The following is a 25,251-nucleotide window of genomic DNA, read 5'->3' on the forward strand; positions in this document are numbered from 1 at the left end:
CAGAAGTTCACTCCCTCAAGGAGCTTCCATTCTCTTAAAAGATACAATATGTTCACAAATAAGTAAATGCAGAATAAATTCAAAGAGAGGTTGTATAAAATTTCAAAATGATACGAAGGAGAGATCACTACCAATTGATGGAATCAGGAAAAGTCTCTTGAAGGAGGTTTTACTAAAACTAAATGTAGAATGGAAGTAGGATATTAAAGAAGTAGAGATGGGGATTGCAGAACATTACATGCAAGAAGAATAATATATGCAAGTGAAAGGAAGTTGTAAATGGAATATAGTGAACAAGCAATTGCAATTAGACAACATGGCTAAAGTATAGAGTTCATAAGGGAAGTAAAATATAACTGGTATAGAAAGGCTTAATTCATCTCCAGCTTGATTCACTACCTTCTAGACATCTTTATCTCCTCCTCTTCTGCACTGACTACTTACAAGTATACTTTCCTGAAAGGGGACCTTTCAACATGTTTTGGCAACGAGAGCAAGATTACTCCCTAGCAAACTCTGTACCAAGACTCTGGATTCCACCTTCCTTTTCCATTTCCCCTTTTTATGTTTTCTTTTTCCATTAGAATATAAGCTTCCTGAATATATGTCTTGTTTATTTGTATTTGTACCTATTAGTATTACCTGCTATATAATAAGTGCTTAATAAATGCTTTTTCTCTATACAAATGAACTGAATCAGAATATGAATAGTTTTGAATGCCAAATATAGGAGTGTGTAGTTTATCCTAAGATTAATAAGGAGCCATTGATGGTTATTGAATATAGGAGTAAGATTTTTTTTTTTTTTTAGCATTTTTTAGCATTTTAATTTGGCACCTGTGTAAAGGGTGATTTGGAAAGGGTAAAAAGATTGAGTTTAGCTAGCTCATTTGGGAAGGAATTATAATAGTCTGAGTAAGAAGTGAGGAAGGCCTGAACTAGGTTGATTAGATAGGATTAGCGAGAAGGAGTCAGAAGTGAGACTTGTGATAGTAGAAGAATCAGCAAGAGTTGGGAATCGATTGGATTTGGTGAATAAATGTGATTGAAGAGTTGTGGATGATTCAAGTTTGAAAATGACTGGAAAAAGTATAGTGACCTTAACACTATAATTATAGAGAATTAGGAGGAAAGATACATTTAGGTAGAAGTATAAACCTTATTTTAGACATTGGAGAAGTGGGGCTGGAACTCAGAAGAAAGATGTTAATTGAATATGTAGATTTGGTAGTCATCTGAATCAAGATGATAATTGTATTGATGGCAAGTACATAGAGAAAATGTATAGAGAAGAAAATGTTCAAGGCAAAGTTCTGGGTAAATCCACAGAGGACTCAGGTCATAGATTGCAAAACACACTAAGAAAGCCCAGCCAAAATAATAGGCAGAGAATCATAGGCATAGTGTCACCAAAACACATGAAAGAGAATATTTCCAGATGAATAGGTGGCCAGTAATATGAATGGTGGAAAGAGGTCAAGAAATATTAGGACTGAAAAATACATATTTTTTTTTCAATAATAGATTGTTAGTTACTTTAATATTTTCTGGTGAATGAGGGAGATGTAAACCAGATTGCAAATGGTTATGAAAAGAGTGAGGGGAGTGAAAATGAGAAAAGTAGAGAAAATGCTTTTAGATAGTTTATTTTAGGAGTTTGGCCATTAAAACGAGGAAATTTGAGGAAATATAAGGAAAATAGCTTGCAAACGTGATATGATCAAAAGAAAGTATTTTTTTTTCTTTTTTTTTTTTTCTTTTAAGAATGCAGAGAGTTGGAGTATATTTGCAGGCAACAGGGAAGGAGCCAATATATAAGAAAAGATTGAAAAATAGGGGGAGAGAAGTGATGATTGAAAGGGTCACTCTACAGTAGGAGAGAGGAAAGGAGTAGATCAAGGGCAGAAAAAGGGGAGTTGGTATTGTCAAGTAGAAATGCTTATTCTTCCTGAGACTGAGCAAGGAGAGGGGAGTGCACGATGTTGCGATGATTTAAAGTATAGTATTGGGGAAGAAAGGGATTTCAGGATGGATGGCTTCAATTTGTTCAGTGAAGTATATTCAGTAAAGTATGAGACAAGTTCCTCTTCTGAAAGGGAGGAGAGAAGTGGAAGTAAGTGCTAAATAGCAACTTTGAAAGAATTATTGTGCAGGGCAGGTTGAGGGTGTCCAGGAATTGTGTCTTTAGAGGAGAGAAAGGTTTCTGTGACTGAAAGAAGATGGAAGGAATATGAAAAGAAAAGGTCTAATATGAAAAGAACTATTTTAAAACAGAACAGGGACTCGAGAGTACAATGGAAAGAGAAGATAAAGTTGTATAGAGATCAGAGAGAAATAAGGTTGACATAGATAGGTATGAGGAAGCAGGAGTTGTGGCCAAAGAAGGTAGTCACAATTTAGCATATGGAAATTCTGACAGAAGCCACCAGACAATAGATTATTTTATGCTTCCCAGGAAAAATTAAAATGTTAATTCATTGAATATTACCTGAAAAGAATCAGATGTGGGAAGAGTGGGAAGGAGCCACCTTCAATATGTTTTCAATATGTTTCAATTTTTTCAAGATATCCATATTGTTTTGGTTCTGCAGTCCTGGTAAGATGGCTAGCTGGATTAAAATTAGGCTGGGGACAGCTAAATATAGAGAGGATTTTGATTCTTTAATATAATAAATGTTACCTGGGTTATTATTGGGATTATTTGGACTCTTCTTTATAACCCACATAGCATTAAAAAGTTTATGGCAGATAGAGAACAGTAAAATATTTTATTTAGTTTCATTTGTTTGTTTTTCTGTAGAAAGTGAAAGAATAAATCATCTCTTTTGAGAATATGAAGACTATAAAATCTCTGAGAAACACAATCTTAAAATCATTATCTGTCCCTTAAATTTAGTTACAGCTAAATAATTTCTATGACTTTACCAATTTTAATAGCCATGTGATACCAACACATCCAAAGTACTTAAAAAAAAACGGTTAAAATTTGTTCCCTTACATACTGAATTTTTATAGTCAAAATTATCTTGAATGAAATGTTTTTGCAAACCTAACAATATTATGATTTCCATGTACTTAGCTCAGTGAAAACAATTCAAAAGGCTGCCCTAAATAGCAACATCCCCAAATAAACACCTTTTAAAAGTTATTTTATCATAATTTTCTGCATAATAACAAAAACATTCCAGTAAAAAATGACTCACACTTTAATAGTATTTTTTTCTCAAAAGATGACAACTGTACATCGCAGCAAAAGTCATAATACACATATCTGCACCCTGATTTTTAAAATGTATTCTCCTCATAACCACAATGTGGAGCTACAACTAAATAAGTCAGAGGCGATGCTTTCTGATGTTTTTCTAAGTCTAGAGAAAGCAATGCAAAGAATTGCTTTGACAGACTGTGTTCCTGGAATAAATAAACCCATGAATAGTTATGGTTGGATATGCTCTGTATCTATGCTATATTGGGGATATACAAGCTCACATAAAGATAATTTGCCTGTGAAGGAATTGCATCTCTGAAGTCACAGTATATTGCAGATAATTAGTACAAGCAACAACCAGCACCTGTTATTGCAAGAACCGTGTATAAAATTTGAACTTTCCTTGGTGTCAAGTTTTCTGTGCCAATTTATTACTTGACAACAACATTTATTGTTATATAACATGGGACAGAGTAGGGAGGTGGGCAAAAAAAATATTCTGGTGTTCAAATGAATCCTAATAGACCTGGGAAATGACAGATTGAAAGGACAGTTCAAGCTGTGATGTATGAGCCAATATGAAAACCCTGACATTAGTTTATCTTTATTCTGTTATTTACTGAGTGGAATAACCTGAACTAGAAGTTTAGTCCCAGGTCCTAACCTTAACTTTGCTACTAACTAGCTGTAGGAAAGCTGAGGTGCCCTTTCTTATATGAGATCTTCCCTGATTCTATAATTTTTATTACTTTTATCTGCTTTGTACTTATCTCTGTACATGGTGTATTCTCTCAGTAGAATAAGAAGATTACTACTTCTTGGTAGTAAAGGTGAGTCTTTTGTTTTTCCTATAATTTCAATATCTACTATATATTTCTGCATATAGTAGGTAGTTTAATATTTGTTGAAATTAAAAAGATTTTGAAGAACAAAGTCAATGCAACATACTTGATTAACTGAAACTAAAAATAATCTTTGTCTTAACTATTTCTCATAAAGGTTTGAAACTCATGATATTTAGGGAACTAAAAACATATATGAAAGGCCAGAAGTCATTTCCAGTGTTAGGTGATCAAAGATATGAAAAAATAATTTTTAAAGAAGAATGAGGAACTATTAAAACCAAATGAAAAATTGTTCCACATTATAAATTATAATTATAAATTATAAAAGACAAATCAAAAGTTGAGCTTTTGTCTCATTCTCAGAAAACTGATGGGAATGATTTATGTCAGATGGATTGTAAAATTATAGGCACACTAATCCGTACATGTAGAATGTATGGATTCTACAATTCATACATTGTAAAAGTGTGAATTCATTAGATCTTTCTAAAAAAAAATTAAATTATACTAAGACACTGAGTAAAATGTCCATGCCCCATCATTCAGAAATCCAATGTTAGGATTATACTTCAAGAGAGTCAAAGGCACATATAAATGTTCCATATACAACAAAGGTGTAATGAATTGAACTAGGATGCACCACTCATTTCACTTGTCTAGACATCAACTTCCTCTTCTGAAAAATAAGGAAATTACTCTAATTGATTTCTAAGATCCCTATGAGCTCTAAAATTCTGTGACTTTTTATCATTCCATCTTTCCCAGTGTTCATGTTCCCAACCTGGTTTTTCATTTTCATAGTGACCTCTGTTCTATTCATCTCTCAGTTATTTTCTAACACATTGACCCTGCACTGACTATATTTTTATCCATTCCCCATCTTGACTTCTGTTCCAACACCTCTCAGTTCTTTTCTAAGGCATTGATTTTGCACTGACTATACTTTTATCCATTCCCCATCTTGACACTATCTTGATTCTTGAATCCCTTCATCCTGTGTCCTTTCACTTTGCCAAACCTCACCTCTAGATTAATCCCTTTTCTTGTATTGACATTCTGCTGACCAGAGCTGGAGAACATTTCAAAATCTTGTTAACTGAGTCCACTACAAATGCATTTTATCTAATTTCAATTGGGCATATACTGCTTCCAGGCAGTTTTACTACTTCTTAATTAATTTGCTATCCCATTTTCTACAGTGACTATTCCAAATTGTTTCATCTCCCTTCAAATCTTACCCCAACCTTGTCAATCAAGGACCTCATTTCATACTTCACTAAATTACTGCTTTTTGCCAAGAGCTCCCCCTTCTTTCCTCCTCCTCACTTTGCATCATTTAAGCATCTCCCTCTATTATCTCCTGCTTCACTTCAGTGCAAGATGTTACCCTTAACCTTGCAAAGGAAATCTTTTAAATAATAATAATCACTATAATGATAATGATCATAGAAGTTAGCTTTCATATAGTATTTTCAGGTTTTTTAAAGCACTTTACAAATATATTAACTTTATAACAATCCTAGATGCCAATTTTATAGATGAAAAAACTGACTTGTAAGTGGATAAGAAACTTGTTCAGGTCAACATGGCTAATAAGTTTCTGAGGCTGGATTTGAACTTCAGGCTTCTATAAAAGTATTATTGATACTATCTCCAAATTTCTCAAGCAAATTATCTCCACTATTATTCTCATTCTCTCCCTTATCTCACAGCTCTTCTTTTTTTGCTGATTTCTTCCCCAGTAATTACAAACATGCTTATGTTAAACCTTCGCCTTAAAAAGCAAAAGAAAACAAAGCCTCTTGTTCTGACTTCTCCCACAAGTTCTAAGACTCCTCTGCAGGGATACTCACCTTTACAAGGCAGTTTATAATCAATGACTTCACTACCTCTTACATTTTCTCCAAAATTGTTTGTAATCGGTTTTTTACTTCTTTATTCAACTGAAATTCAAATTCAACTGGAGAAATTCATTCTCCAAAGTCACTAGTGATTTTTAATTACCAGATCCAATTGCCATTGCTCATTTATTAGTCTTTTTTTTTTACCTCTCTGCAATGTTTGTTACTTTTGAATGCCTTCTATTTCACCTTTTTCCTTCTTTCTCTTCAAATATTCTTAATCTTCTTTGCTCTATTTTCATGTCACTTACTGCTGCTGTTTCCCAAAAATCTCTTCTAAGGCACTTTCTCTTTTCATTCTTTAACATATCATTTGGTGTTCTCATCTGTTCTCATGGGCTCAATTATGTTTATCAAATGTTTTCCACATCTATGTACTGCCATATTCATGCAACAACAACTGTCTCTTGGACATCTCAAATTGGATGTCCTGTAGGCATTGCAGACAGCATTTCCAAAACAGAACTCATTGTCTTTCCTTTCAAATCCTCCTACTCCTGAATTTCCCTATTATTGTTAGGGAAAGAAAAATCCTTCTTTAAATCATTCAGACTTGCAATCTCAATGCCATCCTTGACTCTTCAGTTTCACCCCAAATATATGCAGTCCATTGCCAAAATTTGTCATTTCTATTTTCACATCATTTCTTCTATACATCACTTTTCTTCTTGTGTGGTTACATTCTTCATTCAAGACCCCATCATCTCTTTCATGGACTATTGCATTAGTTTTCTACTTGGTATCCTTGCCTCATATCTCTTTACACTCCAATTCAACTTGCACTCAGCTGCTAATTTGATTTGCCTAAAACATAGATCTATTATGTTAACCTTTCTGTTCAGTGAGGTCCAATGGCTCCTTTATCTCTTCTAGAAAAAAGTAGGATGTCTTTTCTTAGGCTTTTAAAGATCTTCATAATTTGGTCTCAATCTTCTTACTTCTCCAATCTTTTTATGCCTCACTCCTTTTCATACACTCTATAACTCAGCTATTTGGTATTTACTTACTGTTCCTTGACCACATTGTTCCATCTCCCATTGCCATGTATTGTTACCAAGCTAGTAAATTCAACCTATGTTGTTTAATTTGCACCTATGTTTGATTTTCCTTCTTCAAAACTCAGCTAGTTTCACCTTCATTAAAAAAAACAAAACAAAAAAAAACCCAAAAAAAAACTTTCTTGTCCTCTTTTACTGCTAGTGTATTTCCTTCTCAGAATATCTTTTATATAATCTATATATATTTTGAATTGGGGTTTTGGGGATTTTCAGGAAGGATTAGAACTTCTGGTATAAGGACTTGCTAAGCCCTTTACAGGACTATTCATCTGCATTTGATGTCCACTTTCACCCAATTCTCACCTATAGCTCAAAGAATTTATTACATGAGCAGCAGCTATATTCCAATAAACGATTTTAGCAGACATTCTAAACTGGGTTGAGCAGGCCTCAAACATGGGATGTCCATCCCAAGCATGCATAGGCTTTCCTTTTGTACCTTCCTTAAATAAATGATAACAATTTGTTCCAATGACCATGAAAGTAGCTGAAATAGATGTTATGGATAACTCAGAGCTTATTCAGATATTAAGGACTGCAAAATCATCCAGTGCATCTTTTTTTTTTTAAATTTTATTTTATTTAATAATAACTTTGTATTGACAGAATCCATGCCAGGATAATTTTTACACGACATTATCCCTTGCAATCACTTATGTTTCGTTTTTTCCCCTCCCTCCCTCCCCCCCCCCCAGGATGGCAAGCAGTCCTAGATATGTTAAATATGTTGCAGTATATCTAGATACAATACATATTTGCAGAACCGAACAGTTCTCTTGTTGCACAGGGAGAATTGGATTCAGAAGGTAAAAATAACTCGGGAAGAAAATCAAAAATGCAAATAGTTCACATTCATTTCCCAGTATTCCTTCTTTGGGTGTAGCTGTTTCTGTCCATCATTTCTCCAATGAAACTCAGTTAAGTCTCTTTGTCAGAGAAATCCACTTCCATCAGAATACATCCTCACACAATATCGTTGTCGAAGTGTATAATGATCTCCCGGTTCTGCTCATCTCACTCAGCATCAGTCCATGTAGGTCTCTCCAAGCCTCTCTGTATTCATCCTGCTCGTCATTCCTTACAGAGCAATAATATTCCATAACATTCATATACCACAATTTACCCAGCCATTCTCCAATTGATGGGCATCCATTCATTTTCCAGTTTCTAGCCACTACAAACAGGGCTGCTACAAACATTTTGGCACATACAGGTCCCCTTCCCTTTTTTAGTATCTCTTTGGGGTATAAGCCCAATAGAAACACTACTGGATCAAAGGGTATGCACAGTTTGATAACTTTTTGGGCATAATTCCAGATCGCTCTCCAGAATGGCTGGATTCGTTCACAACTCCACCAACAATGCATCAGTGTCCCCGTTTTCCCGCATCCCCTCCAACATTCATCATTATTTTTTCCTCTCATCTTAGCCAATCTGACAGGTGTGTAGTGATATCTCAGAGTTGTCTTAATTTGCATTTCTCTGATCAATAGTGATTTGGAACACTCATGTGAGTGGTAATAGTTTCAATTTCTTCATCTGAAAATTGTCTGTTCATATCTTTTGACCATTTATCAATTGGAGAATGGCTTGATTTTTTATAAATTTGAGTCAGTTCTCTATATATTTTGGAAATGAGGCCTTTATCAGAACCTTTAATTGTAAAGATGTTTTCCCAGTTTGTTACTTCCCTACTAATCTTGTTTGCATTCGTTCTGTTTGTACAAAGGCTTTTTAATTTGATATAATCAAAATTTTCTATTTTGTGATCGGTAATGGTCTCTAGTTCATCTTTGGTCACAAATTTCTTTCTCCTCCACAAGTCTGAGAGATAAACTATCCTATGTTCCTCTAATTTATTTATAATCTCATTCTTTATGCCTAGGTCATGGACCCATTTTGATCTTATCTTGGTATGTGGTGTTAAGTGTGGGTCCTTGCCTAATTTCTGCCATACTAATTTCCAGTTATCCCAGCAGTTTTTATCAAATAATGAAATCTTATCCCAAAATTTAGAATCTTTGGGTTTGTCAAACACTAGATTGCTATATTTGACTATTCTGTCTTGTGAACCTAACCTTTTCCACTGATCAACTAATCTATTTCTAAGCCAATACCAGATGGTTTTGGTGACTGCTGCTTTATAATATAATTTTAGATCAGGTACAGCTAGACCACCTTCATTTGATTTTTTTTTTCATTAATTCCCTTGAGATTCTCGACTTTTTATTGTTCCATATGAATTTTGTTGTTATTTTTTCTAAATCATTAAAATATTTTCTTGGAAGTCTGATTGGTATAGCACTAAATAAATAGATTAGTTTAGGGAGTATTGTCATCTTTATTATATTTGCTCGGCCTATCCAAGAGCACTTAATATTTTTCCAATTATTTAAGTCTGACTTTATTTGTGTGAAAACTTTTTTGTAATTTTGCTCATATAATTCCTGACTTTCCTTTGGTAGGTAGATTCCCAAATATTTTATGCTATCAACAGTTATTTTGAATGGAATTTCTCTTTGTATCTCTTGCTCTTGGATTTTGTTGGTGGTGTATAAGAATGCTGAGGATTTATGGGGATTTATTTTGTATCCTGCTACTTTGCTAAAATTATGAATTATTTCTAATAGCTTTTTAGTAGAATCTCTGGGGTTTTCTAGGTATACCATCATATCATCTGCAAAGAGTGATAGTTTGGTTTCCTCATTGCCTACTCTAATTCCTTTAATCTCTTTCTCGACTCTTATTGCAGAGGCCAGTGTTTCTAATACAATATTGAATAATAATGGTGATAGTGGGCAACCTTGCTTCACTCCAGATCTTACCGGGAAAGGTTCCAGTTTTTCCCCATTGCATATGATGCTTACTGAAGGTTTAAAATATATGCTCCTAACTATTTTAAGGAAAAGTCCTTTTATTCCTATGCTCTCAAGTGTTTTTATTAGGAATGGCTGTTGGATTTTATCAAATGCTTTTTCTGCATCTATTGAGATGATCATATGGTTTTTGTTTGATTGGTTGTTGATATAGTCAATTATGTTAATAGTTTTCCTAATATTGAACCAGCCCTGCATTCCTGGTATAAATCCTACTTGGTCATAGTGTATTATCCTGGGGATGATTTTCTGTAATCTTTTTGCTAATATTTTATTTAAGATTTTAGCATCAATATTCATTAGGGAGATTGGTCTATAATTTTCTTTCTCTGTTTTCAGCCTACCTGGTTTAGGTATCAGTACCATATCTGTGTCATAAAAGGAGTTTGGTAGGACTCCTTCAATCCCTACTTCTTCAAATAGTTTATTTAGCATTGGAGTTAATTGATCTTTAAATGTTTGATAGAATTCAGATGTAAATCCATCTGGTCCTGGGGTTTTTTTCTTAGGGAGTTGATTGATAGTTTGTTCTATTTCTTTTTCTGAGATAGGAGTGTTTAGGATATTTACTTCTTCCTCTGTTAGTTTAGGCAAGCTATATTTTTGGAGGTATTCTTCTATTTCATTTAAGTTGTCGAATTTATTGGCGTAAAGTTGGGCAAAGTAACTCCTAATTATTGCTCTAATTTCCTCTTCGTTAGTGGTGAGTTCTCCCTTTTCATTTTTAAGACTAACAATTTGATTTTCCTCTTTCCTTTTTTTAATCAGATTTACTAAGGGTTTGTCTATTTTGTTGGTTTTTTCATAGAACCAACTCTTAGTTTTATTAATCAATTCAATAGTTTTTTTTACTTTCAATTTTATTGATCTCTCCTTTTATTTTTTGAATTTCAAGTTTAGTGTTTGATTGGGGGTTTTTAATTTGTTCCTTTTCTAGCATTTTTAGTTGCAAGCCCAATTCATTGACCTTCTCTTTCTCTATTTTATACAAATAGGCCTCTAGAGATATGAGATTTCCCCTTATTACCACTTTGGCTGCATCCCATACATTTTGGTATGATGTCTCATTATTATCATTTTCTTGGATGAAGTTATTAATTATGTCTATAATTTGCTGTTTCACTCAATCATTCTTTAGTATGAGATTATTTAGTTTCCAATTATTTTTTGGTCTACTTTCCTGTGGCTTTTTATTGAATGTAATTTTCAATGCATCATGGTCTGAAAAGGATGCATTCACTATTTCTGCCTTACTGCATTTGAGTTTGAGGTTTTTATGTCCTAATATATGATCAATTTTTGTATAAGTTCCATGAACTGCTGAAAAGAAGGTGTACTCCTTTCTGTCCCCATTACATTTTCTCCAGAGATCTATCATATCTAATTTTTCTAGTATTCTATTTATCTCTTTGACTTCTTTCTTATTTATTTTGTGGTTTGATTTATCTAATTCTGAGAGTGCAAGGTTGAGATCTCCCACTATTATAGTTTTACTGTCTATTTCTTCTTGCAGCTCTCTTAATTTCTCTTTTAAGAATTTAGATGCTACACTACTTGGTGCATATATATTTAATATAGATACTTCTTCATTATTCATTCTACCCTTTAGCAAGATATAGTGCCCTTCCTTATCTCTTTTGATTAGATCAATTTTTGCTTTAGCTTGATCTGAGATCAGGATGGCTACCCCTGCTTTTTTGGCTTCACTTGAAGCATAGTAGGTTTTGCTCCAACCTTTTACCTTTAACCTGCATGTATCACCCCGCTTCAGGTGTGTTTCCTGTATACAACATATTGTAGGATTCTGGCTTTTAATCCATTCTGCTAACCGCTTCCTCTTTATAGAGGAGTTTACCCCGTTCACATTTATGGTTAAAATGACCAATTCTGTATTACTTGCCATCTTGTTAACCCCAGTTTATGCTTTTCTCCCTTCTTACTCCCTTATCCCCCTTCCCAGTATTAAGCTTGTGAGCTCCCCTTGCTTCTCACAGCCCTCCCTTTTTCAGTATCCCTCCCTCCCCCTTAGAGTTCCCCGCCCCCAACTTGCCCCTTTCCCTCCCAGTTACCATATTCCCTCCCACTTAGCTTATTCCTTCCTTTTTCACTTTTCCCTTCTCACTTTTCAATGAGGTGGGAGAAGTTTCACCATATATTGAATATGTCTAAAATTCTTCTCTTAATGCCAATTCTGAAAGCAGTAAAATACTCACTATATTCATCCCTCTCCATTCTTTCTCTCAGATATACTAGGTTTTCTTTGCCTCTTCATGAAATGTAGTACCCCCACTTTCCCTTTTTTCTAGTACAATGTCCTTTCCACATCTAGTTTCTAGAACAAGGTATACATGTATTCTTTATACATCTTTACAGCCGAAATATAGTTCCCAAGATTAATCTTTACCTTTTTAGATTTCTCTTGAGTTCTGTGCTTGTAGATCAAATTTTTTGTTAAGTTCTGGCTTTTTCATCAGAAATAGATGAAATTCGCTTATTTCGTTGAATGTCCATCTTCTTCCCTGGAAAAAGATGCTCAATCTCGCTGGGTAAGTTATTTTTGGTTGCATACCAAGTTCCTTAGCCTTTCGGAATATCGTATTCCAGGCCCTTCGATCCTTTAATGTGGATGCTGCCAGATCCTGGGTGATCCTTATTGTGGCTCCTTGATACTTGAATTGGGTTTTTCTAGCCGCTTGCAGTATTTTTTCCTTTGCCTGAGGGTTCTGGCATTTGGCCACTATATTCCTTGGTGTTTTGATTTTAGGATCCCTTTTAGTAGGGGATCGATGAATTCTTTCAATGTCTATTTTACCTTCTGTTTCTATGACTTCTGGGCAGTTCTCTTTGATAATTTCCTGGAAGATAGTGTCCAGGCTCTTTTTTTCATCATACTTTTCTGGAAGTCCGATGATTCTCAGGTTGTCTCTCCTGGATCTGTTTTCCAGGTCTGTTGTCTTCCCCAGAAGGTATTTCACATCCTTTTCCATTGTTTGATTTTTTTGGATTTGCTTGACTGATTCTTCTTGTCTCCTCGAGTCATTCAATTCCAATTGTTCGACCCTGATTTTCAGTGAGGTATTTTCTTCACTCACTTTTTAAAGATCTTTTTCTAGTTGTCCAATTGAGTTCTTTTGTTCTGTGGAATTTTTTTCCATTTCACCAATTTTGTTTTCCAGTTCACCAATCCTATTTTTCAAGGATTTGGTTTCTTTATCCACTCTCTCTTTAACTGACTTCTCCAGGCTCTTTTGCCAAGCCTCCCTCTCCTTTTGCAGAGCTTCCCTCTCCTTTTGCCAAGTCTCCCTCTCCTTTTGCAGAGCTTCCCTCTCCTTTTCCCATTTTTCTTCTAGCTCCCTTGTGAGAGCCTTTTTAATTTCCTCCATGAGATTCATCTGTGCTGAGGGACATATGGTCTCCTCCTTTGGGGAATCACCTGGGGACTGTTTGTTTTTAGTCTCCTCAGGGTTTGGAGTCTGCTCTTTATCTGTATAAAAGCTGTCCAGGGTTAAATTCTTTTTCAGTTTCTTGCTCATTCTGTCTATTTATCAAAGACAAACTATCAAAGAAACAGAAGGAAAAAAACCCCTTGAATGGAGGCTGCTTTCTTTGGGGGAGGTGCAGGGTATTTGTGAGGCACGGGTCCTACTGTGCTATGGCACCTGCGCACTGAGAACCGAGTGCTCTGAGATCCGAGGGGGCTGAGACACTGTGGGGGGAGGAGTGGCCAGGTCCCGAGAGATTCCAGCTGTTTGGGGTTGTATTCTTCACCCCCGGTGTTTTTAGCTTTTTTGCTGGGCTGCTGACTTGCTCCTGTAGCAAAGCTCTCCCTGCAGAGACGGCTGCGATTGCGCCCCACCCCCTCTCCGCTCTACCCGGTTCTGAGCTGCTATCTGTGCTGTTGCTTGCAGCTGCTGCCCGCAGACTGCTTCCAAATACCGTCCCCGCCCTCGCGCAAAAACAGACCTTTCTTGACGAGTCTCAAGGATGGTTTCTCTTGGTAAGTAATTGTATGGTTTTTTTTTCAGTCGAGCATTAATTCAGAGGCATGAAATGAAATGAATAGTGAGAGAAAAACACGGAGGTTACACAGAAGTGTATTTCCTCTCCGCCATCTTGGCCGGAAGTCCATCCAGTGCATCTTAAGCTACTGCTAGGACTTTTGTTCTGCCATTGAACTTTGATGACTCTGGGGAAAAAAAAAGTAAAGCTGACGTCTTTGTGCAAAAAATGACTCACTAAAATTCAATTGACGCGGGAGTCAAAATATCATTGATGATGTCATTGGTCCTCTTCAAAAACAGAGGAATAATATCATGTAACCTGAACAAACACAATTGTCATATGTATTTCCCATTAGAGAATTTGAATCCCCATTATAGGGGCAGGGACTGTTGCTTTTCTTTGTATCCCCTGTGCTCAGTTTAGTATCTGGCACATAAAGTGCTTAATAACTGTTTGTTGACTGACTCTGAGTATATTTCCCAGCTCTACTTCCCTAACCTGTATTCTTTATTTTTTCCTTCCTTTCTTGCCTTTTGTTCATCATTCCTATGTGCTACTATTCTTTATCAGCAGATAGAGGAAGAGTTTGGAGCTAGATGATATTCAGATTATTGCTGATATTACTGATCCTTCTTTATATCTTTAAGGACATTATGGGATGAGAAGGCAGCCACTATCAGGCAGCTCTATGAGAGAGTGACAATAATGGTATATTAAACTTGTTTAAGATCATGTATTTGGACTCTAAAGAATCTTATATGCCCCAACTCTTCATTTTATAGATGGGAAAACTGAGTCTCATAAAAGTTAAGACTTACCCAGAGTCATATTAGTAATGAGTAGGAGAGGAAGGATCTGAATTTAGTTCATTAGGATCTGAATCCATTGTTTTTTTCAGTGTATCATGACTCTCCTTGAGTTTCTATTCATTATAAAAATATATACAATGATATCAAACTTCTTAACATTCAGAACTTTCCTGTTTAAATTATTTTCTTATTTTTTTCCAAATATCCATAAAGATTATTTTCAACATTCATCTTTGCAAAAGCTTGTTTTCCAAATTTTTCTCCCTCTTTCCCTCTTCCCTCCCCCAAACAATAAAAAATTTAATACAGGTTAAACATGTGCAATTCTTCTAAATATGTTTCCATATTTATTATATTGCACAAGAAAAATCAGATCAAAAGGGGGAAAGACTAAGCAAACAAGCAACAAAAGTGATGAAAATACCATACTTTGATCAACATTCAATCTCCAAAATTCTCTCTCTGGAGAGAGAGAGTGGCTCTTACTTTCCATTATGAATCTATTGGAATTGCCTTGAATCACCTTATTGTTGAAAAGCACCAATTCCATCTAGCTGATTATCACATAATCTTGTTTCTGTGTTCAATGTTCTTTTGGTTCTATTCACTTCATTCAGCATCATTTCAGGCAAGTCTTTCCAGGCTTTTCTGAAATTAGCTTGCTCATCATTTCTTATAGAACACAATATTCCATTATATTCATATACCCTTATTCAGTCATTCTCCAACTGATGGGTATTCATTCAATTTCTAGTTCCTTGCCACTACAAAAACTGCTACAAACAGTTTTTGCACATGTGGGTCTTTCCTCCTTTTTTTATGATTTCTTTGGGATACAAACCCAGCAGAGACACTGCTGCATCAAAGGATATGCAGAGTTTGATAGCCCTGTGAGCAAAGTAGAGCTTTCCTTTTAGATATACTGTTAGGAATGTGAACAGAAACAGGACCTATGGTTTCATTGGCACAGGGGATTCCTAGATGAGGACACTTTCATTTCTAAGGTAAACCAGCATTTTTTCTGCAACTTGATAAGCTGACATCACACCTCATAAGCCCCTGGCTGCCAGAGATGGAGTCTGGGTTCCAGTGGCAAAGGGATGAGGGATATGGCCACAATGCACGATGCACGGTGTTGAAATGGTTGGGAATTTGTGTTGTATCCTGGGTCCTGTGCAAGGTAGGGAGATTTTACAATCTTAATGATGTCCTCTGCCCAGGATCATATTGTTTTAGGTATCAGAAGTGAGACTTCAACTTAGTTATTTCTGTCTCTGAGACATATCTTTCTATCCATTATGTATTACAACCTTTCTTGTTATACAAAGTCTTTATACATTGTTATACATAGTATGGCATTGGTGGTATAATACCACCAAGACTTGAAGTCAGGGACATCTAAATTCAAATTCTGTCTCAGAAACTTATTAGCTGTCTGATCCTGAGCAAGTCCTTTAAACTCTTTCAGCCTCATTTCCCTCATTTCTAAAATGAGAATAATAATAGCACCTACTTCCCAGTTATTACGATGTTCAAATGTAATAACATTTGCACATTGCTTTTTAACTTTTATGTTGCAAATGCTGTCTAAAATGAAAAAAAAGCAATTCCTTGTACTCTTCAGAAAAAGAATAAATGGCCCACAAACTTGAAAGTAGTTTACATAGTATGGCACTTCAATTATAATTGTATTTATTTCCTATTTAAAGTTGAGGATTTCTCAGTCTTTACTGTGAAAATCTACCAAATCCTCTTCCTTTGTACTATCAGGAAGTAGAGGTTGCCTTGGATTATCAAACATTATGCTAACAATACAACCACAAGGAGGTCCTACAAAGTTGGCAAGAATTAAACAATTTAATTTTGAACCATACAGTATGTCCATTGCCCTAAAGACCTGATGAGCTAAATTTGACGAAAATAATTATGGGAAAGAAATCTATCAATGACTTTTTTTTTAAATTATGGAAATTGGTAAAGACCATCTCCCAAAGTGCAGACAGGTTGTGATCTAGTTCAGTGATGGAGATATGAATCCTGATGAAATTATGGGCTCTTAATGTATTGAGTAGTTAAGTAGCACAGTGGATAGTGTAAGAACTAGGGCCTGGAAGATTCATCTGCATGAGTTCAAATCCTACCTCAGACACTTACTAGATGTATGACCCTATGTGAGTCCATTAACTCTATTTTGACTCATTTTCCTCATTTTTAAAGTTAGCTGAGAAGGAAGTGTCAATCTATTACAGTAGTTTTGCTCAGAAAATCTCAAATGGGATCAATGAAGAATCCAATATGATTAAAATGACTGAATAACAGTTACAAAGCATTAAAATGATGCAAAAACATGTCTGATATAGTGCTCATGTTTTCATTTTATTAGTTGTCAAATTTGCTTTCAAGAAATTAATCCTTGTTTAGAAAAAAAAAGCAATGAGTTTGAATTTGAGATATCTGAGTTTAAATCTTACTTTAAAATTTAAATGGTCTGTGTAATTAAGCAATTTTTCATTGTAAAATAGTAGGAAGGCTGAACTAGATGGACTCTAAGGTTCTTTCTAAATGTATAATTTATGACCAAATACAAAAATGGCATTTTATTTTTATTCATATAAGCTGGACCACCAGGGTGCTAGCTTTGGTGGTGGCGGTGCCATTTATCCAATTTTTTCTTTTCACCTTTACTTTGATGCACCTGTTATGATCCTGCTTAAAGCCCTGTCATTTTTCTCAGGCTCTGAGAGAAGTTTTGTACCTTTGAAATTTTCATTAGTTTTTGTCTGGCTGCCAAGATTTCTTCTGCTGCTTTCTGGTTTGGAGGCAGCCATGCATTGCACTGCCAAATTTCAGGCTCCTGTTTAGAAAGACAGACAGAACCTCCAAGCCCCACAAGGGTCAGGAGCATTTGCAAAACAGGGAAGCTTTCTCCAGCAGTGATATCTGTGCCAGAGTTCAGTCATTCTTCTAGCAAACTAAGAGCTAAGGGAGTCAACAAGAGAAGCATCCTTTCATACATTTTCCAAGTTAGAAGTGGGGAAATGCAAAGAAATGTCTGGTGAGGTCATGGAGGTGTGAAGTAGATGAATTAAAGAGCATTAACTTGATTTTCCTATGTCTTGACTTGAAACTGCTACCCTAGGAAGTTTGAAATTAGAAACAAACTCTTCTAAAATAATTCATGAAAAATTATAAGAGAATATTTTTCGAGGTTGTCAATTTGCCACTATAAATACTGATAGGGAAATCAGGTCGCCTACATGTTTACATTTTTGACACCTTGCTTAAAAGTTTTAATATGCATTTCCAGAGTCTGTACATATATATCAAAACATTATCATTCACTTAGTACAATTTCTTCCAATATCTACGTTATGATTCTCTCATATTTTGAATAATTTATAAGTCCAAATCTTTGGATTTATAAAGAAATAACCATGTCATTTCCTACTAGACTCATTTTGGTAGAGTTGTAAGAAATAACCTTCCTAGATTATTTATTTAATTTTTTGGCAGTGGGAGAGAGAAAATCATTGATGGCAGAATAAATCCATGTACTTATTCCTAAATGTTGGTCTACTTTTTTTCTGATTATTATTGTATATAAAGATGACAAATATATTTGGGATCTTATGTTCTCTCCATAGTAAATTCTGAAGATTTCTAGAGTGGTTTATATCTTATTTTCATTGTAACATTAATTTAATGATCTTCTTAAAGGTTTTGTTCAGAGATCAGTAATTGCCTAAGGTATAAACTTAAAAGTACTTGCACAGATCAGTGTGCTTGGAGATTGGATGAAAAGGGCATAGCTTTATTAGAGAAAAGGGAACACAGCAGCCCTGAGGAGACTAAGCTTTGGTAAGTTAAGAGAGGAAAAGCAATATGAACTCTCTTTATCAACACTGCCCTCCTTTCCTCTCCTTAAATTTTTCTGCATGTTTTCTAGTGTTGAACTCGAGGACAAATGGATACAGTTTATATAATATATATTGGATTGGTCACAAAACATGCATCAATTTTCTGGGTCAGGGTAATGAAAATTAGACAAGTTGGCTTCTTTATGAGTACAATAAAATCCTTCATCTGACTCCCAAAGGACTTAGTTTTTTTTTCCTGGAGGTTTTACATAGCAATACCATGCTTTTATATGACTCTGTTTCCCATGTAAGTCAAAATGTACAGTATTCCTCTCTGGATCTATGCTTTTTTTTTTTTAACTACCAATCAGTACTATACAACCAGTATAATCAGTTTTCATGTTGTGTTGCTTTATTTCGCCTGTAATTTGATGTCATATGTATATACATACAAAAAAAGATGGGTGGCTTTTGGTCTGGAAGATTAACTCTGTCCCAGAACCCATCTACTCCTCTACTTCCTCAATTATTTATTGAGTATTTTGCTCTGTAGATCATATATTGGGAAGTATCAGGCAAAGAAACATAAGAAATAGGCCTTATCTTCAGGAAGTTTATAATTTCATAGAGGATACAAAGCAATTCCATAAATTCGCGCTTTGTATCCTCTATGAACTAGCCATTTAATTTATCTCAGTCTTGGTTTCTTTAGTATTAAAAAAATGATAACCTCTGTAGCATGTCATAAGAATCGAGAGTTTCTCCATTACACTGTGAGTTGCTGGAGGGCAGACATTGTCTGGGACTTCTTTTTGTTATCTCCAGCCTTTGCACAGTACTTGGAATGTGCTGGACACTTAATAAATGCTAACCACTTGGCCAACAGATGCTGCTGTTCACTCATTGTTGTCCTTTGTATTCTAAAAGGACCAAAATGATATCAAGATATCTTAACTGTGGCTTTAAGACTTGTTGCAAAAATAAAATGAAATGATGTAAGAATATTAATGTGTAAATCTGAAATTGTTAACTAAATGTTAGCTATGCTTATTATCAATAATTTGAGAAGAGGGACAAGGATGTTTTTCATCTTTGAAACCCCATGTTGTTCATAGTCATCTAAAGTTAGAAAGAGCTTATTGAATTAAGTGTAGAGTTAAGTAATTAGAATGGGATCAGATGTTCTGTTTGAATTCAGATGATCTGAGATTAAATTCTACTGTGTCACTTAGTGCCTAAATCACTTTAATTTACTGTCTCTGTGACTGGGCAAAAGCATTTTACATCTGCAGGCTCAGTTTCTTTATTTTAGACAACTGACCTAGTTGATCTTTTAAAAACCTTTTGCTGTTCAAAATTATAATAATTGAATTGACTTGGGTTGGATTGCATTAAATAAGCCTGAATCTTGAATCAGAGCAGAACCTGGATTCAGTCCCTACCTCAGCTACTTACCATGTACTTTGGGAATAACACTTCATTTTCTAGACATCAGTTTCATCAACAGAAAAATAAATGGATACGGTTGATGGGTCACTAAGATCCCTTACACCTATTAAACTTATTTGAATTGAATTATCAGGAATGCAAAAGTAAAGAAAGGTAATAAATTTAGGAGATAAATCATGATTCATATTGATTTTGAGATGCCAACAGGTAGACTAAGTCTAACATGGGTGAGGGACAGGTTACATAGTGGATAATGTTGAACTTTAAGCCAAGAATACCTAGATTTAAATCTTGTTTCAGACACTAAAAATGTTACCTTGTGCAAGTCCCTTAACCTATCTTGTCTCAGTTTTCTTATTGGCAAAAGGGAGATAATAGTAAGAATAGATCATACCTCGTGGGATTCTTTGTAGAATCAAATAAGGCAATGAATCTGGAGTATTTTTCAACCCTTAAAGTGCTACAAAGTTAACTTCATAATAGAGTAGGAATGAGGATAGGGCCTGTGATTTAATGATTGTAGAGAGGAAACTTATTTTCAGATTTATTGTATAGATGCAAAGAAAACTTTAAAAATAGATACAAGATAATTGGAATGGAAGCCAGCAATATTTGACATCAGGAAAAACTTCATAAAAACAAAACAAAACAAACAAAATTTGAACTGAGATTTGAAAGAAACTGAGAATTCTAAGATGCAATAGTGAGAAAGGAGTGAATTTAAGACATTACAGCAAGTACCAAAAGATGGGGAAGGGAAACGGAATGCTATGTAGAAGGAACAGTTAGAAGGCCAACTTGGCTAGAATAGAATATACAGGAAAGATTAAAATATATAATGAAATTTGAAAAGATTGGAACAAAGTTGTGAAAAGCTTTAAAGGTCTAACAGATAGAGTTAATTCTAGAGTTATATGTAACAATGAAGTTTATAGGAAAATGGCATGAAAAACCTATGTTTTAAAGTAAATCACATTGATAGGAATATGGAAGATGGATTGGAATGTCAGGTGATTTTAAGTAGAGAGATTAAATCAGACTATTGAAATAATCTAAGTCCAGACTTCTTACCCTTTTTTTTTTGATGTATATGTCATGAACCTCATAGGCAATCAAACACTATTTTTGTAATGATATTTTAAATGTATAAAATATAATACATAATAATAAAATTATGCTGAGTTAGATAGAAATATATTTATTAAAACAAGCTTATGAACTCAAATAAGACACTGAATAGGTAGAAAGTTATCAGAGACTGAACTGAGGAGATGGCAATTTGAATGGAGAGAAGGAGGTGAATGTAAGAGATAGAGCAAATATAAATTTGGCATTTATTGGATATCTGGAGTGAGTGAAAATGAGGAATATTAGATGACAATGAAGTTTTGAACCTGGTAACTAGAACATGGTAACGCTTTTAATAAAAATAGGAAATGCTGGAGGAAGAAAAGGTTTGAGGTGAAAGAATGAGGTATGTATATTTCAGACATGTTGATCTTGAGATGCAGATGGGACATATCATTCTAAAGGTCTGATAGGCAGTTTGAAATGCTGGACTGGAGTTCAGGACAGTAGACTTGGAAATATATATCTGGGGTTCATTGACATAGCGATAAGAATTAAAACCATATGAACTGATATGGAGACCAAATGAAAGAGTATGTAGAGAATAAAAAAGACAGAGATAGAGTCTTGGAGTATATCCACTGTTTAAGGGATATGTTGTGGATGTTGAATCAGTGAGAAATTGAAGAGTGGGTAGGAAGAAAGTCAAGGTGAAGAGCATTAGAAATGTTCATAGAGAAAAAGATGATTAACACAGTCAAATGCAACAAGTGAGAAAAATGAGCATTGAAAAAGGCCATTTAACTTGGTACTTAAGACATCACTAGTTACTTTTGAGAAAGTAATTTTAGTTGAGTGATGGAATCAGAAGCCAGATGGAAAAAAGTTGAAAAATGAGTGGAAGAATAAGAAATTGAGGCAAAAAAGAGTATAGTTGGCTTTTTTGAGCTCATTTAGTGATGAATTTTTTTTTTTTTTTTTTTTTTTTAAGAATGGAGGAAGCATGGGTATGATTTTGGTCAGCCAGAAAGAAAACAATAGGCAAGAATAGAGAGATAATAGAGATAGTTTTTCATAATCTATTGGAGAAGACAAGTTTAAACATAAATGTAGAGAGGTTAACATGTGTAAGGTAAATGGCTTTCTAGTTATCAGAACTATATAATGAAGAATGGGGGATCATGTCAAAGCATTATAAATTATAAAGAGAAAGAGAAGAAAGACTAGGTAAAGGGAGAGCAAGGTCAGAATATCACTATTGTTATCCCTGAATTGTGTAGATTTTCAAAAAAAGAATTGTAGTATAAGGGTATTTGAATGTCTCTTTCTTGGCGCTCTAATATGAAGGGTAACAACTGGTCAGTTTGGTGTGTCTGTGTTGTGAATCCAGATGCCAATTGTCTGATAGCAATACTTGCAACTACCCCATGTGGAAATTATTTGTTATTCTAAGAAGGAATGAGAATATAATAAGCAGGCTTCTCAGGCACAGCATTATCTACATTTCTCACTTTACATTTCTTCTGAGACTATTTTAAGGGTGTGGATGTAGCAAATGAAAAGTTTTTCTTCTCCATCAACTTCTCTCATTGATGCTAGCTTGACACAATACCAGTGAGAAAGGCAAATTGGTGCATTTCTCTATAAGCTGCTGCTTTTCAAGTCTACAGTCATTTCCTACCTTCTCTGAAGATTGAATCTTATGGAAGCGATTTGGTCATAAACCAGGAGATTAGAATGGTGTGATTAGGTAGTTAGGCAACACAGTTAATAGAATGTTGAATTTAGAGGCCAGAAACCTGAATTCAATATCAAATTCATTCATTAATTATGTTGCCCTGGACAAATCGCTTAAATTCTTTCTGTTTCTGTTTTTTTTTTTTTTTAATCTGTAAAATGGGTATAATATTAGCAACAACTTCGGAGGTTGTTGAGCTAATGTTTGTAAAGCACTTTATAAATCTTAAAGTTCTAAATACAAATGCTAGATGTTATTTTCCTTATTTAACTTGCATTGCAGTCATTATAGAACAAAGTACTTAACTAAACTTAATAAAATTTAACTAAATAAAAGGATTATCCTTTTCTGGATATATTGTGATTTCTTAAATACTTCCAACCAGTATAAAGTAGTTTTCTCTCATGGCAAGATAGGATTGAATAGCTTTTAAAATAATCTAGAAAATGATACAATAGAATATAAACAATATGAAAGGATGTGCTACTTTACTATTAAATGAAAGAGACTCATTATCCTAGGAGATAGTATAGGAAGAAAATAAAATATAGATGTAAAATAGGTTTGCACAAATTAATGAAGGACAGAAATGATTACTAAGAAAAGTAGGAATATACTCAAGCCTATATATCCAGAAATTTGATCCTAATGGGTCCCTAGAATTAGATGTAGAAAGCATGAAAACGTTTGCATAATGTTTATGCTGCTAGAAGAAATGTTCACTTTAAGTTTATGGTTATATAATAGTTAGTCTCCTTCCTAATCTTTCCATTGTGAAAAACAGCAGTTCAATTTTCTCGTAATTATTGAGCTCATTCAAGAGAAGTTATGTACTATCAAGGAGTAACTGACCTAGTATCTTCTCCATTTTTTTCCATTGAGGCTGCCAGATATAAGTAGATCTGTGTTTGCAAGACTGCAGGACACTGACTTGATTTTCAACAGTCAATAGGCTGTTCTTTGTCTTCAGCATATTCTCTTCTGCCTGGAAAAGACATTTTCTTTCTCTAACATTATTTCACCTCCCAGGGAAAGGCTCTCAATTTCACTGGTTGTAATACCAAGGGATCGTTTATCACTGATTTTTCTATTATAAACTCTGGAGAAATTGACTACTATTGTCTACCCCTGTTAGCAATGGCAAAGCTAATAGAAACATGGAGAGGAAGGGATTCACTAAGATATATATCAACTAAAAAAGATGGTGGGGATAAGGGAGCAGACAATATTGAGGTGAAAAAGATGCTAATACCTAAGCAGCCCTGAGATTTATACCACAAATGGGTAACAATTAAATTCATAATATAAATACAAGCTCAAGTCATAAGATATTGTTAGTCAATGAATTAAAAAACAAAAATGCATTTGTTAAGTCCCTTTTCAATAGTGATATAAGCACCAGGCTAAATTCTTATTGTTTGTTCTTCATTCTCAAAGAGGATTATGACTTCAGGGAGGTGATGCTATGATATGCAGGTGAATTGGATTTAAGTGAGCAAAGTCACCAGCCTCATTTTCTCCTCTGGAGCTATCTAGATTCAGTGAGAAGATCAGGATGAGTGGAGATGATTCCTGGATACAATGAGAGACCTTGACCTTTTTAAGCCAAGGTCTTAAACAAGTCTCACTTTTACTGAGGCCACACCCCTTCAGTGATTAAGGGCAGGTAAGAAACGAGATAGAAAATGGCCTCTTTAACCTATCAAAAAAAAAAAAAATCAGTCTGGGAGGAGATGCCCCTCAGGTTGGTAGGTTGGCCAAAATAGAAACAATTGCTATTTACATTCACTCAGAGCCAATCAGGGTCCAAACAATGAGCAATTGGGCTTGATTTAGGATCTATAATTGGGTCATCAAAGAAAGCCAGTGTGATTTGGGTTTAAGGCATGGTCCTACCTCATAAAACCTAAAATGTCTTGGGAAATTTCAGTGATCAAAATTTACATTCTTTGGGCAGAGTACTTGCAGGTAGAGACATGATACCTTATGTCGACAAAAGGAATAGAAGTCAAAGAAAAAATAAAAGAAAGGAAATTTGTTACATATTAGTATTAGATATTGTTACATATCTCTCTATTAGAGAGCCATAGAGCAGTCCACTGTGGAAAAGATGGGTAGCTTTGGAACTTGGGGGTGGGCTATGGGAATGAGAATAAGGGATTGGACACTGAAGGGCAGAGATGGATTTCAATAATAACAGTAAGAATCAAAAATCTGAATGATGAGGACAATATGGACAGGTGGGAGTTTGTTAATCATTGAGCAATAGGTTCAGGTAGGTTTTCAGTCTCAGAGAAGAGTTATTTCAATGCCTTGGACAGCTTAGATGAGGAGGCAAGCACTTGGAACTGAAGGAATGATTTTACTTCCCTCTCTCCAAAATAAGACACCAACACATCTTATCTCTTGTTACTCTGGGGTTGGGATTTTAAGGAGTAAA

At 34.8% G+C, this 25,251-nt stretch overlaps 1 protein-coding gene across 1 annotated transcript in view; it reads left to right on the forward strand.

The window, feature by feature from the left end:
- LOC127557076 (glypican-5-like) overlaps positions 1–25,251 on the forward strand; it is a 646,856-nt gene that overhangs the window by 150,073 nt on the left and 471,532 nt on the right. The gene's annotated exons all lie outside the window — the stretch shown is intronic.

This window comes from Antechinus flavipes, chromosome 3 (assembly GCF_016432865.1).
Source record: "Antechinus flavipes isolate AdamAnt ecotype Samford, QLD, Australia chromosome 3, AdamAnt_v2, whole genome shotgun sequence".
Classification (NCBI taxonomy): Eukaryota; Metazoa; Chordata; class Mammalia; order Dasyuromorphia; family Dasyuridae; genus Antechinus; species Antechinus flavipes.